The sequence below is a fragment of the Moschus berezovskii genome, chromosome 9 (assembly GCF_049115385.1).
Source record: "Moschus berezovskii isolate FMDL1 chromosome 9, NW_MosBer_1.0, whole genome shotgun sequence".
Classification (NCBI taxonomy): Eukaryota; Metazoa; Chordata; class Mammalia; order Artiodactyla; family Moschidae; genus Moschus; species Moschus berezovskii.
Window position 1 is genome coordinate 105965444 of NC_142468.1, and position 16566 is coordinate 105982009.

The 16566-nt window shown below is 40.6% G+C and overlaps 1 pseudogene; it reads left to right on the forward strand.

Annotated features, from left to right (window-relative positions):
- The first annotated feature begins 997 nt into the window (after positions 1-997).
- On the forward strand, positions 998-12782 carry LOC129550926 (olfactory receptor 4N2-like; annotated as a pseudogene).
- Positions 12783-16566: the final 3784 nt, after the last annotated feature.

The window sequence follows — 16566 nt, forward strand, 5'->3', positions numbered from 1 at the left end:
TATCCTTCTGGGTTTTTATGGAGGCTTCATTACATAAACATGATTGGCTCATTAAAAAGCTATACTAACCAAGAGAATACGGTATTGATGTGAAGACAGACTGATGGCCCAAAACAGAGTAGGCAGAAGCAGACTCACACAAATTGTAAATTCATTTTTGTCAAAGATACATATACAATTCACCAAGAAAGGAAAGTTTTAAACAAATAACGCTAGAGCAACTGAATATGTGTATGGAAAACAATGAACTTGGACATCAAGCTCACTGCACATACAAAATTAATTTGGAGTTGGATCATAGATCTAAATGTAGCAGTTATAACTATAAAGCTCCTTGGAGAAAACGTAGAAGAGTGTTTTTTTTTTTTTCATATTTGGGATGAGCAATGATTTATTAAATAGCACAAAAGAAGCTGTAATCATAAAACTGATAAATTAAACCTTAAGAAATAAAAAATTACTGTTCATCAAAATATACCATTATGAAATTAATAAGCAAATTATGCACTGGGAGGGAAATTTGAAATTTCCTAATCCCATTTAAATGGGGATTTCCCTGGTAGTCCAGTGGTTAAGACTCTTACTGAAGAGGGCCCCGGTTGGATCCCTGGTTGGGGCACTAAGATCCTGCAAGTCGCTAAGCACAGCCCCTCACCCCAAAAAGATTGGGACAGACACTTCAGAAAAGAAATATACAAATGATCGTTATGTTCGTGGGAAGATGCACATCATTAGTCATCTGGGAAATGGCCCAAGACATGTGACCACGTGTTCAGACAGAGCACACTCTCACCACTCCACAGAACAGGCATAAATTTGCCTCAGTAAAACTCAAAAGGCAACAAAAATGTAGTTTATCAAGTGCCCCCAGGTGTATATAACATCCTAGATACCAGACACTTTCACATAAGTGAGTAGGTTGCCCAGTGGATCAGAACTGTGAAAGCCTGACAAAGGAAGCAATTGAAATACTGATTTCTAAATTGTTGATTTGCATATGAAAGGTGGCTTTGCAGGTGAGTCATTAATTATCTGTAGGAATGGGAAAACTCTGGGAGGCTCAGACTCTCTGGGGTTGTCAGGGCCCAAGATGTCCAAGCATCAGAAATACAAAAAATAAAAAGGCACAATGAACACACTACAACAAACGTTGGTCAACTGATGAAAGAACTTGAACTCTCTCATATGTTGCTAGTTTACATCTACCTTTGGATCCAGAGATCCTACTCGTCAGTGGTTAGCCAAGAGAAATGGAAACTTGTGGACAAAACAAATAAAACCTTTGGATTCTATACACACAATGGAACTTTATTTGGTAATTAAAAAGAACCCCATTGCCTTCTCTGAATTAAAAGGAACAGCTGCAGATAATGCAACACGCATGAACATTAAAATCTTAATGCTGAATTAAAAGTCAGATAAAAAAGAATACATGTCATGTGATTCCATTTTGAAACCTAAGGAGAAGGAAATGGCAACCCACTCCAGTGTTCTTGCCTGGAGAATCCCAGGGAAGGGGCAGCCTGGTGGGCTTCCGTCTACGAGGTCACACAGAGTCGGACACGACTGAAGTGACTTAGCAGCAGCAGCAGCAAGGTAAAGCAAAACTAGTCTATGATGTTAGAGATTAGAAAGTGGTTGCTAACCAGGGTAGTATTTGCAGAGGAGAATGACAAAGATCACAGAAAGATTTTCTGGAATGAATGAAGGAGACATTCTACATCTTGTTTGGAATAGTGGTTCCTTGAGTGCTAACATCTGACACAAATATTTAAGTCCAACACTTACCTGTGCCTTTTCATGCTTATAAATTATATCTAAAGAAATATAATCAAGAACTTATTTTCATGCTTTCTTGTAAATGCATGCAATTTTTGTAGGACACAACAGGAATTAATATTAATTTTCTGCTGTGAGATGTGAGGAGAAATGGACACAGGAGAATTAAGATGGGAAGGAGAGCGCCTCACTACAGATTATTTTTAAATAATTAACTTTAAAATGTATGAATGTATTATTTATTAACATTTCATGCAAAGATGGGCACAATAAAGGACAGAAGTGGTATGGACCTAACACAAGCAGAAGATATTAAAAAGAGGTGGCAAGAATACAAAGAACTATACAAAAAACGTCTTCATGACCCAGATAGCCACAAGGGTGTGATCGCTCACCTAGAGCCAGACATCCTGGAATGCAAAGTCAAGTGGGCCTTAGAAAGCATCACTACAAACAAAGCTAATGGAGGTGATGGAATTCCAGTTGAACTATTTCAAATTCTAAAAGATGATGCTATGAAAGTGCTGTACTCAATATGTCAGAAAATTTGGAAAACTCAGCACTGGCCACAGGGCTGGAAGAGGTCAGTTTTCATTCTAATTCCAAAGAAAGGAAATGGCAAAGAATGTTCAAACTATCACACAATTGTACTCATCTCACACACCAGCAAAGTAATGCTCAAAATTCCTCAAGTCAGGCTTCAACAGTGTGTGAACCATGAACTTCCAATTCAAGCTGGTTTTAGAAAAGGCAGAGGAACCAGAGACTAAATTGCCAACATCCGTTGGATCATCGAAAAAGCAAGAGAGTTTCAGAAAAACATCTGTTTCTCCTTTATTGACTATGCCAAAACCTTTGACTGTGTGGATCACAACAAACTGTGGAAAATTCTCAAAGAGATGAGAATACCAGACCATCTGATCTGCCTCCTGATACAGCAGGTAAAGAAGCAACAAGAACTGGACATGGAACAACAGGTTGGTTCCAAATTGGGAAAGGAGTACGTCAAGGCTGTATATTGTCACCCTGCTTATTTAACTTATATGAAGAGTACATCATGTGAAATGCCAGGCTGGAGGAAGCACAAGCTGGAATCATGATTGCCAGGAGAAATATCAATAACCTCAGATACACAGATGACATTACCTTTATGGCAGAAAACAAAAAGGAACTAAAGAGCCTCTTGATGAAAGTGAAAGAGGAGAGTGAAAAAGTTGGCTTAAAACTCAATATTCAAAAAACTAAGATCATCTGGTCTCATCACTTCATGGCAAAGAGATGGGGAAACAGTGCAAACAGTGAGAGACTTTATTTTCTTGGTTCCAGTATCACTGCAGCCATGAAATTCAAAGATGCTTGCTCCTTGGAAGAAAAGCTATGACCAACCTAGACAGCATATAAAAAGCAGAGGCATTGCACAACAAAGGTGTGTCTAGTCAGTTCAGTTCAGTTCAGTCGCTCAGTCATGTCCGACTCTCCGCGACCCCATGAATCACAGCACGCCAGGCCTCCCTGTCCATCACCAACTCCCGGAGTTCACTCAAACTCATGTCCACAGAGTCGGTGATGCCATCCAGCCATCTCATTCTCCGTCATCCCCTTCTCCTCCCGCCCCCAACCTTTCCCAGCATCAGAGTCTTTTCCAGTGAGTCAACTCGTCGCATGAGGTGGCCAAAGTACTGCAGTTTCAGCTTTAGCATCAGTCCCTCCAATGAACATCCAGGATTGATCTCCTCTAGAATGGACTGGTTGGATCTCCTTGCAGTATAAGGGGCTCTCAAGAGTCTTCTCCAACACCACAGTTCAAAAGTATCGATTCTTCGGCAGTCAGCCTTCTTCACAGTCCAACTCTCACATCCATACATGACCACGGGAAAAACCATTGCCTTGACTAGACGGACCTTGGTTGGCAAAGTAATGTCTCTGCTTTTTAATATACTATCAAGGTTGGTCATATCTTTCCTTCCAAGGAGCAAGCGTCTTTTAATTTCATGGCTGCAATCAGCATCTGCAGTGATTTTGGAGCCCAAAAAAACAAAGTCTGACACTGTTTCCACTGTTTTTCCATCTATTTCCCATGAAGTGATGGGACCAGATGCCATGATCTTTGTTTTCTGAATGTTGAGCTTCAAGCCAACCTTTTCACTCTCCTCTTTCACTTTCATCAAGAGGCTTTTGAGTTCCTCTTCACTGTCTGCCATAAGGGTAGTGTCATCTGCATATCTGAGGTTATTGATATTTCTCCCGGCAATCTTGATTCCAGCTTGTGCTTCTTCCAGCCCAGCGTTCCTCATGATGTACTCTGCATATAAGTTAAATAAGCAAGGTGACAATATACAACCTTGACGTACACCTTTTCCTATTTGGAACCAGTCTGTTGTTCCATGTCCAGTTCTAACAGTTGCTTCCTGACCTGCATACAGGTTTCTCAAGAGGCAGGTCAGGTGGTCTGGGATTCCCATCTCTTTCAGAATGTTCCACAGTTTATTGTGATCGACACAGTCAAAGGCTTTGGCATAGTCAATAAAGCAGAAATAGATGTTTTTCTGAAACTCTCTTGCTTTCTCCATGATCCAGCGGATGTTGGCAATTTGATCTCTGGTGCCTCTGCCTTTTCTAAAACCTGCTTGAACATCTGGGAGTTCACGGTTTACATACTGCTGAAGCCTGGCTTGGAGAATTTTAAGCATGACTTTACTAGCGTGTGAGATGAGTGCAATTGTGCGGTAATTTGAGCATTCTTTGGCATTGCCTTTCTTTGGGATTGGAATGAAGACTGACCTCTTCCAGTCCTGTGGCCACTGCTGAGTTTTCCAAATCTGCTGGCATATTGAGTGTAGCACTTTCACAGCATCATCTTTCAAGACTTGAAATAGCTCAACTGGAATTCCATCACCTCCACTACCTTTGTTCGTAGTGATGCTTTCTAAGGCCCACTTGACTTCACATTCCAAGATGTCTGGCTCTAGGTCAGTGATCACGTTATCATGACTATCTTGGTCGTGAAGATCTTTTTTGTACAGTTCTTCTGTGTATTCCTGCCACCTCTTCTTAATATCTTCTGCTTCTGTTAGGTCCATGCCATTTCTGTCCTTTATCGAGCCCATCTTTGCATGAAATGTTCCTTTGGAATCTCTAATTTTCTTGAAGAGCTCTCTTGTTTTTCCTATTCTGTTGTTTTCCTCTATTTCTTTGCATTGATCACTGAGGAAGTCTTTCTTATCTCTCCTTCCTATTCTTTGGAACTCTGCATTCAGATGCTTATATCTTTCCTTTTCTCCTTTGCTTTTCGCCTCTCTTCTTTTCACAGCTATTTGTAAGGCCTCCTCAGACAGCCATTTCGCTCTTTTGCATTTCTTTTCCATGGGGATGGTCTTGGTCCCTGTCTCCTGTACAATGTCACGAACCTCCGTCCAGAGTTCATCAGGCACTCTATCAATCAGATCTAGTCCCTTAAATCTATTTCTCACTTCCACTGTATAATCATAAGGGATTTGATTGAGGTCATATCTGAATGGTCTAGTGGTTTTCCCTACTTTCTTCAATTTAAGTCTGAACTTCGCAATAAGGAGTTCATGATCTGAGCCACAGTCAGCTCCTGGTCTTGTTTTCGCTAACTGTATACAGCTTCTCCATCTTTGGTTGCAAAGAATATAATCAATCTGATTTCGGTGTTGACCATCTGGTGATGTCCATGTGTAGAGTCTTCTCTTGTGCTGTTGGAAGAGGGTGTTTGCTATGACCAGTGCATTCTCTTGACAAAACTCTGTTAGCCTTTGCCCTGCTTCATTCCGTGCTCCAAGGCCAAATTTGCCAGTTACTCCAGGTGTTTCTTGACTTCCTACTTTTGCATTCCAGTCCCCTATAATGAAAAGGACATCTTTTTTGGGTGTTAGTTCTAAAAGGTCTTGTAGGTCTTCACAGAACTGATTAACTTCGGCTTCTTCAGCATTACTCGTTGGGGCATAGGCCTGGATTACTGTAATATTGAATGGTTTGCCTTGGAAACGAACAGAAATCATCCTGTCATTTTTAAGATTGCATCAAAGTACTGCATTTCGGACTCTTTTGTTGACCATGATGGCTACTCCCTTTCTTCTCAGGGATTCCTGCCCACAGTAGTAGATATAATCGTCGTCTGAGTTAAATTCACCCATTCCAGTCCATTTTAATTCACTGATTCCTAGAATGTCAACGTTCACTCTTGCCATCTCCTGTTTGACCACTTCCAATTTGCCTTGGTCCATGGACCTAACATTCCAGGTTCCTATGCAATACTGCTCTTTACAGCACCGGATCTTGCTTCTATCACTGGTCACATCCACAACTGGGTATTGGTTTTGCTTTTGCTCCATCCCTTTATTCCTTCTAGAGTTACTTCTCCACTGATCTCCATTAGCATACTGGGCACCTACCGACCTGGGGAATTCCTCATTCAGTATCCTATCATTTTGCCCTTTGTTACTGTTCATGGGGTTCTCAAGGCAAGTATACTGAAGTGGTTTGCCATTCCCTTCTCCAGTGGACCACATTCGGCTGTGGTCCATGTGATCAGATCGGCTAGTTTCCTGTGATTATGATATCAGTCTGTCCGCCCTCTGGTGCCCCCTAACAATACCTACCGTCTTATTTGGGTTTCTCTTACCTTGGTCGTGGAAAATCTCTTCACAGCCGCTCCAGCAAAGTGCAGCCGCTGTACCTTACCTTGGGTGAGGGGTATCTCCTCGAGGCCGCCCCTCCTGACCTTGAACGCGGAGTAGCTCCTCTCGGCCCTCCTGCGCCCGCCCAGCCACCGCCTGTTGGACGTGGGGTAGCTCCTCTCGGCCGCCGGCCCTGGCCTCAGGCGTGGGGTAGCTCCTCACGGCCGCACCTCTTTGCGTGGTTCGTTGTGCCGGGGCCGGCATCTCTCGCGTCGCGTCTGCACCGCCGGGGCCGAGGCTATGATTTTTCCAGTGGTCATGGATGGATGTGAGAGTTGGACTGTGAAGAAAACTGATCGCCAAAGAATTGATGCTTTTGAACTGTGGTGTTGGAGAAGACTCTTGAGAGTCCCTTGGACTTCAAGGAGATCCAACCAATCCATCCTAAAGGAGATCAGTCCTGGGTGTTCACTGGAAGGACTGATGCTAAAGCTGAAACTCCAATACTTTGGCTACCTCATGCGAAGAGTTGACTCACTGGAAAAGACCCTGATGCTGGGAGGGATTGGGGGCTGGAGAAGAAGGGGACAACAGGGAACGAGATGGCTGGATGGCATCACCGACTCGATGGACATGAGTTTGGGTGAACTCCGGGAGTTGGTGTTGGACAGGGAGGCCTGGCGTGCTGTGATTCATGGGGTCACAAAGAGCTGGATACGACTGTGACTGAACTGAACTGAGCACTAAAATACAGCATGGTTCATGACTTTAATATCTAAGATTGTCTAAAATTATCAATTTTTACCAGCAATAATATGAAGTCTTTGTTCTGAGGACTAGTTACATCATCAACTTAATTTTATTTTAAGTATTGTGGCAAATATTAGGAAGCAAGGTTCCTGATTATGTCTATAGTTATGAAAAAATAATATTTAAAAAAGTCTTTGGTGGCAATAAAGATTGTAATGAACCCGAAAATGTGAATTTTTCTTCCTACATGTTTTTCTGCAACTTTAATTTTTGTTTTTTTTTAAAAAGATAACTTTTTTTTATCTGTTGTCTACTTTAACATGTGATTTTCAGAATATACATTTTTATGCCTCTGTATCCTTTCATATTTATTTTTTATTTTCCTAATACAGTCTTTTCATGTACTCAGTTCAGTCAGTTCAATCGTTCAGTCATGTCCAACTCTTTGCGACCCCATGAACCACAACATGCCAGGCCTCCCTGTCCATCACCAACTCCTGGAGTCCACCCAAACCCATGTCCATTGAGTTGGTGATGCCATCCAACCATCTTATCCTCTGTCGTCCCCTTCTCCTCCTGCCCTCAATCTTTCCAAGCATCAGAGTCTTTTCTAATGAGTCAGCTCTTCGCACCAGGTGGCCAAAGTATTGGAGTTTCAGCTTCAACATCAGTCCTGATGAACACCCAGGACTGATCTCCTTTAGGATGGACTGGTTGGATCTCCTTGCAGTCCAAGGGACTCTCAAGATTCTTCTCCAGCAGCATAATTCAAAAGCATCAGTTCTTCAGGGATCAGCTTTCTTCACAGTCCAACTCTCACATCCATACATGACCCCTGGAAAAATCATAGCCTTGACTAGCCGGACCTTTGTTGCCAAAGTAATGTCTCTGCTTTTTAATATGCTATCTACGTTGGTCATAACTTTCCTTCCAAGGAGTAAGTGTCTTTTAATTTCATGGCTACATTTGCATGTATTGCTATTCGTTAATTTCCCCTTACTCTTTATGTATTATTTTTATCTTCATAGCTTTGTATATCTCTTTATTCCTTTACTTTTCCCATTTGTCATTCCTCCTACCTTGCTTTTTATGAACTGGTTATAAATTCGAATGAAATATGTTTGATTATGTATTGTTTTTATTTTTTAAATATGAGGTTAGTATTTTAATTTTTTAAATAGAAAATCTGTCTCTTTAAAACAAAATCAAATCCTTAAAGCTTAAATTATGTTGCCTCCTGCATGATTCCTAATTATTTTTCTTCTGCTTAATAATATTAAATTGAAAAATAAATAGCTCTGCATCATTGATTTGCATGCTCAGTCACTCAGTTATGTCTGACTCTGTGGTCCCATGGACAGTAGCCCACCAGGCTCCTCTCTCCATGGAATTTTCCAGGCAAGAATACTGGAGTGGGTTGCCATTACTCCTCCAGGGCATCTTCCCAACCCAGGAATTCAACCCGTGTCTTCTGCATAGGCAAGGATTCTTTGCCACTCTGCAACCTAGGAAACCCCATCATTGCTTTAACAAAACTTAAAATGAAAAACAGCAAATATGAAGGCCAAATAGGTTCTGTATGGAGGACATCTCTGGGGTTTTAATTAGTCCCACAACATGCAGTTCTTTTTCTGTAGAATGATGATTCAAAGGAGGCTTGGTGACCATCATTTATTTTCTCCCTGCTTATCCCTTTGTCACCAGAAGTTATGTTGAATCTAACATGGTTACTCTCTACTTGACCACATTATTTTCTTTCTTGATATACCTTGGATTTCCTGTCAGTTGCACTACTTTTCTCTTTTTTGAATTACAGTATAAAATATAAACCTCCCTTGACTTTCTATTCATTCAGACCTAATAAATATTCTCATCATTCCATCATTTCTGTCACTGATAGAATGTTAATTTTAGATTCCAATAGAGAGGGCATGTCTCTCTTACTGATGTCTGAGTATTTGCACCTAAGGTATCTCTACTCTAATATTTCGATTTCATTGGCATTCTAAAAACTCCCTTTAGAAGAGTTCTATAGTTTGGTTAGCCTTAGAATTCCCAGAGTGCATTCTCTGTTGCATCACAAATTGGTTGTTGTTTTCAAATGTTAAGAGGTCTGTCTTCGAGAGAAATTAAATTTAATAACGGCGGAAATAAAATTTTATTGTCCCTTCTGTTAAGAGGTGGAGCTTGCTGTGTAAGAGCAATGTTGGATTGCTAGAGAGGTAAATATATTTGTCAATCTTCACATTATAAGGAACAGGAAGAAGGAATAAATGGAAACATTTTACAACTTTTCTGGTGGGACATCTGCTATCTCATAATGCAATGGTGAGCTGTTATAGCAGAAACAAACGTTTTTTATTATTTGAAATCTGATTTCAATAATACAGTAACATCTTTTATCTGTTCTTAATGATATAACTCTTGTTCCTCTGAATATTTAGAATTACTTTATTGAGAATACATAAAACTTTTATTAAGATACCACTTTTCTTGGTCTTAAATTTCTATATCATATTACTAGAGAAAGAAGTGAGGGATGTTAGATGGTAATCAATACGATGTGTTAAGGAGTCAATAGAAGAACATAAGTGCATGACAGGAAAGCCAAGCACAGTGGAAAAATTTGCAACCCTTAAACTTTAATACGTTAAGTTTTCCTTTATGTCCTAAAGACAGTCTTGATGTTTGAAACAGTATGAAATAACCAATTGTATAACAGAGTGCAAGGTGCACATAAGTTAGGAATAAGTACAGACAGAGTCCTGACTTACTTTTCGAGCAGCAGGTTTTATTATACACAGAAAAAAGTGATAAATATTTAAGCCAAGGAATGCTAGGAAAAAAGGAAAGAAGGAAGGAAGGAAAGGAGGGAAAGAGGAAGTGAGAGAGGAAAAAAGAAAGGAAGGAAAGAACAGAGTGGAAAAGTTAATTTGGATTGTGCCGTCTGTAAATGTTGGTGCTTCAGTTTTGCTTAGGAAACAGTTCATGTGCTTGTGCATGTGTGTGTGCATACGTGCATTTGTACACGTATCTATGTGTCTATGTGATGAAAACTACCTCTTTCATAATTCCAGGTTTTAGCTATATGCAAAAACATCTGCTTTTAATTCATCTATTTGGGTTTAGGCACACAAAATCAGACATTTTTACATTTTGAATAGATATACTTCTATATTACAGGGCAGTGTTATCATCCAGTTCAAGTCTTCAAGTTTTGAAAATGTTTCATCCTAAAAATAAACAACTTTTTAGCATGTGCAAACAGCATGTTTATTTTATTTGTACATTTTCATATTCATTTTCATTATGACACTCAAAAATAGAATTGCAAATAATGGAATATCATCATATATACATAGAAATTCTACTGTTATTGCTTTTGTGTAGGATGGGGAAATTTCTGCTCTATCAATCTTGAGTTCTTGCGGCTGGACTATAATAAAATTTACTCAAGGCAACTTTGTAACAGATAGGACAAAGAAATTTAGGCTTTATATGGTCAATTAGTAAAGAATCTAAATGGAGTCTGGGCTTGGGGTAGAAAAATAAAAAATAACAAGGTTTGTTTCTATGAGTTTCTCGTTTGAATCCCTGTCTCTAGGGACAAGGGCGTCCCCTTACCCCTAGATACAGGTGGTGCACTTTTCACATGAAGAGATTTTTTTCCTGCTTTCAGGGAGACAGAAAGAAGGAGCAGAGTGTCTCCCTTGCATTGACCATTTCTTAAGTGACTTTAATTCAAAATAATCAGTATGCTATTGAGGCATATTTTGAGGTGGTCTACACTGGGCCTTCAAATTTTCATAGCCATAAATTATCCTGTACACTGGATAAGCACACTGCCAATTTAGAGACAATTGTACAGATAAGCCACAGATCTCAATTTCTCCAGAACAACCAGGATTATTTTTATCTAGACCAGGATGATGGGTTAATAGAAAAAAAGGAAATATTTTAAGTAAGCAGGTTTTAAAAAACTTTTTAAGCAAACATTCCCTAAGGTATAATTTACATACAGTAAATGTATGAATTTTTGTATCATTTAATAGTTCAATAAATTTTGAAGAAAAAAGACACTTGTAACCATTACAGACGAGATATGGAATGTTTCTTGCCTTAAAAAACTCTGCCATTCCTTTTTGCTGTCAATTTCCATCTTACCACCTCCCCCCATTCAAATAAAAATTTGAAGAATTGTAAGAAGTTCATACGCCTCATGTGAACCATAAACAAATGCAGGGCAGGACAGCGTGCTGCAGGAGAGAGCAGTTAACAGGAGCACCGGACAGAAGCAGAACAGTGTGGCGTCAAGGTTTCGGTGTTGGCACTTAATGATTTATAGAAGAATAAAGGGTGGAAGTGGCCTCCCCAGCGGCTCATGGGTAAAGAATCCACCTGCAGTGCAGGAGACGCGGCTTCAGTCCCTGGGTCAGGGAAGATTCCCTGGAGTAGCGCATGGCAACCCCCTCCAGTATTCTTGCCTGGAGCATCCCGTGGACAGAGGAGCCTGGCGGGCTACAGTCATAGGTCACAAAGAGTCAGAAACGACTGAAGCAGTAGCACGCATGCAGGTGAAGAGTAGAGGAGCTTTCTTCATTTGTGGGAGAGTAATGGTGTAACACAGACGTAGGATTCACAGGTTTTAGTGGGAGAAGAACTGGGAACAAACTCTCTACTCTCCCAGGTACTACAGGCACAGGAGGTGAAGACAGAAAACAGCACAGCGGTGACAGAATTCATTCTCCTTGGTCTGACCCAGTCTCAAAACATTCAGCTCCTGGTCTGTGTCCTGATCTTACTTTTCTACCTCATCATCCTCCCTGGAAATGTCCTCATCATCCTCACCATCAGGTCAGACCCCGGCCTCACGGCCCCCTCTACTTCTTCCTGGGCAACCTGGCCTTCCTGGATGCATCCTACTCCTTCACTGTGGCTCCCAGGATCCTGGTGGACTTCCTCTCTGAGAAGAAGGTGATCTCCTATAGAGGCTGCATCACTCAGCTCTTCTTCTTGCACTTCCTCGGAGGAGGGGAGGGATTACTTCTTGTCGCGATGGCCTTTGACCGCTACATTGCCATCTGTCGTCCTTTACACTATTCAACTGTCATGAACCCTAGAACCTGCTATGCCTTGCTATTGGTTCTGTGGCTTGGAGGCTTTGTTCATTCCATTATCCAAGTGGCCCTCATCCTGTGCTTGCCCTTAGACAACTTCTTCTGTGATGTGCCGCAGGTCATCAAGCTGGCCTGCACTGACACCTTTGTGGTGGAGCTCCTGATGGTCTTCAACAGTGGCCTGCTCACCCTGCTGTGTTTCCTGGGCCTACTGGCCTCCTATGCAGTCATCCTCTGCCATGTATGTGGGTCTGCCTCTGAAGGGAAGAGCAAGGCTCTGTCCACATGCACCACTCATGTCATTATTATACTTCTCATGTTTGGGCCTGCCATCTTTATCTACACTCGTCCCTTCACAGCCTTATCAGCAGACAAGGTGGTTTCCTTTTTCCACACAGTGATCTTTCCTTTGATGAACCCTGTGATTTATACCCTTCGCAACCAGGAAGTGAAAGTTTCCATGAGGAGGATATTGAGCCAGCATGTGTTTTTCTGAATTGGTTTTATAATATGAAGTCATGAAGGGGAAATTCTGGCTGCAAATTTTTCATTCATTTAACAAATACTGCTTTTCATTGAATGCCTTCCATTTTTCATGTACTACTATAACTTGGGACTTCCCTGGTGGCTCAGATGGTAAGTGTCTGCCTACAATGTGGGAGACCTGGGTTCGATCCCTGGGCCGGGAAGATCCCCTGGAGAAGGAAATGGCAACCCACTCCAGTATTCTTGCCTGGAAAATCCCATGGATGGAGGAGCCTGGTAGGGTACAGTCCATGGGGTTGCAGAGAGTCGGACACAACTGAGAGACTTCACTTCACTTTATTGTAACTAGTGGGGGAAAGTTATGCATAACAAGAGAATACACTTTGTGTGTTTAAAGAACATAAAAGAAACACCAGAATGGTTGCAGTATAATGAATAAGTGTGAGAGATTTCAGGTGTTAATTTATATGTAAGGGTCAAATAACTGAGGTCTCGGGCTAAGATAAGAAGTTCTATTTTATTCTAATTGCAGTAAGAATTCATTTTTAATACTTTAAGCAAGAGAGTTGACTTATCTGAAATAGTTTCTTCTATAATTTAGAGGAATATCATCAGGATTCTAGACAGAGATCAATAACCAGCAAAACGTCATTAAAAGCCAAATGTTATGCTGCAAACTTGTTTTGAGCAGCTTAAAAAGTTTGAAAATTCTTGAAAACATATATATTCTTCCTCCCTCAATGTTGGTAGACTGACATGAAAGGAAAATAATTGGTTTTATGGAAAAATATCATGTAATTATTTCACTTGATTGTTTTTCAGAGTTTCCTGATCATTACTAATGAGCTATTACAAATCCTCCCTGGATGTTAAAATCTGCTCTCAATTGATTTCAATCTGATTATGAAAATGATACTTATTGGTATTGTATTCTGTTGGAGATTACATAAACCACCCTAGTTATTTTCAGTATAGTGGGGTTTAATGTGGGAAATTAGGTACTTATAAAATCTTTTATGGAGTTCAGTTCAGTTCAGTTCAGTTGCTCAGTCGTGTCCGACTCTCCGTGACCCCATGAATCACAGAACGCCAGGCCTCCCTGTCCATCACCAACTCCCGGAGTTCACTCAAACTCATGTCCACAGAGTCGGTGATGCCATCCAGCCATCTCATTCTCAGTCGTCCCCTTCTCCTCCCGCCCCCAAACTTTCCCAGCATCAGAGTCTTTTCCAGTGAGTCAAGTCGTCGCATGAGGTGGCCAAAGTATTGCAGTTTCAGCTTTAGCATCAGTCCTTCCAATGAACACCCAGGATCGATCTCCCTTAGAATGGACTGGTTGGATCTCCTTGCGGTACAAGGGACTCTCAAGAGTCTTCTCCAACACCACAGTTCAAAAGCATCGATTCTTCGGCGATCAGCTTTCTTCACAGTCCAACTCTCACATCCATAAACATATATTAATAAAGAAATAGAGAATCCAACAGCTTATAGTGAGATTAATTTTTAAAAAATTGACATTATGTGTGAGCTGTTGTCTGTAGAGATGGGCTTCCCTGGTGGCTCAGACAGTAAGGAATCTGCCTGCAATGCAGGAGACCCGGGTTTAATCCCTGGGTTGGAAAGAGTCCCTGGAGGAGGGTATGGCAACCCATTTCAGTATTTTTGCCTGGAAAATCCCATGGACAGAGGAGCCTGGTGGGCTACAGTCTGTGGGGTTGCAAAGGGTTGGACACAAATGAGCGACTAAGGCTTACAGGATATTTGAACAGCACTATCTACAAATTTGACTTAGTTGCTATTTATAGACTACTGCGCTCAACAGTGACAAGCAAATGTTCTTCTCAAGTGCACCAGTCATTCTCAAAGATAGATCATACGCTAGCCCATGAAAGTCTCACTGTATTTCAAATAGAATACATGCTCTGACCACAATGAATCTAAATTGGAAACGACTGAGAAGAGAAACATATTCCTCAAATACGTGCAAATATATTCACATGCTTTTAATAACTTAATGTATACCAAAAGGAAATACAGGGGATATTAAAAATATTTTTCCTTTAATAATCTATGTTCTGAAAGTTTGATTATTTCTTGAATAACTGGCAGATACTTCAGATGAACAATTGGGTCTGAAACTTCCTTTGTGGGAAGATTTTAAAGTACAAATTAAATTTCCTTGGTAAATATACAGCTATTCAAGTTATCTGTTTCTTCGTGAGTTATTTTTGGTAATTAATGGTCTTAGGATTTTGTTCATTAGAGCTAAGTTATCAAATTTATTGGCATGAAACTGCTCAGAAGGTTCCATTAGCATTCATTTAATTTCAGTAATATTAATAATAAATGTTTTTTAACTCCTGATACTATTAATTTGTGTAATCTCTTTTTCCCCTTGAAAATGTGTCTAAATTTTTATGAATTATATTGTTCTTTACAAGGAACTAACTTTTGGATTCATTTATTTTTCTCTACTAAAGAAATTTATATATTTCTTCCTTCACCTATATTATTTAGTTTCTTCTTTCTTTGGATTTAATTTCATGTTTTTTTCCCTAAATTTGGAGACTAAGTTAAATTCTTTCTTATAAACCCTTTAAATGAAATCAGTTGATGCTACAAATTTCCCTCTGCTGCTGTTGCTGCTAAGTCACTTCAGTCGTGTCCGACTCTGTGTGACCCCATAGACAGAAGCCCATCAGGCTCCCCCGTCCTTGGGATTCTCCAGGCAAGAACACTGGAGTGAGTTGCCATTTCCTTCTCCAATGTGTGAAAGTGAAAAGTGAAAGTAAAGTCGCTCAGTCGTGTCCGACCCTTAGCGACCCCATGGATTGCAGCTTACCAGGCTCCTCCATCCATGGGATTTTCTAGGCAAGAGCACTGGAGTGGCTTGCCATTGCCTTCTCCGACAAATTTCCCTCTAAGCACTACTTTATCTACATATTGCATATTTTTTATTTGTGGTCTCATTTGCATTCCATTAATTGCAGCCATGAAATTAAAAGACGCTTGCTCCTTGGAAGGAAAGTTATGACCAACTTTGATAGTATATTAAGAAGCAGAGACATTACTTTGCCAACCAAGGTCCGCCTAGTCAAGGCAGTGGTTTTTCCCGTGGTCATGTATGGATGTGAGAGTTGGACTGTGAAGAAAGCTGATCGCCGAAGAATCAATGCTTTTGAACTGTGGTGTTGGAGAAGACTCTTGAGAGTCCCTTATACTGCAAGGAGATCCAACCAGTCCATTCTAAAGGAGATCAATCCTGGATGTTCATTGGAGGGACTGATGCTGAAGCTGAAACTCCAATACTTTGGCCACCTCATGCGACGACTTGACTCACTGGAAAAGAGTCTGATGCTGGGAAAGGTTGGGGGCGGGAGGAGAAGGGGACGACAGAGAATGAGATGGCTGGATGGCATCACCGACTCTGTGGACATGAGTTTGAGTGTACTCCGGGAGTTGGTGAGGGACAGGGAGGCCTGGCGTGCTGTGATTCATGGGGTTGCGGAGAGTCGGACACGACTGAGCGACTGAACTGAACTGAACTGAATAATATATCCTAATTTTGACTTTGATTTTCTTACTCTTGTGTTATTCAGAGTGTGTTTTTCCCTAAAGTTTTGAGAATATGCCTAATGCCTTTCTAGTTTAATTCTATTGTAGTCTAAGAACATATTTAATATGATCTCAGTTTTTAAAAGTTTGAAATTTGTCCTATGTCCCAGAATAAATTTATCAGATTAATGCCTGTCATGTTGAATGCCATCATTAAGTTTTGAATTTAAAACATGAGT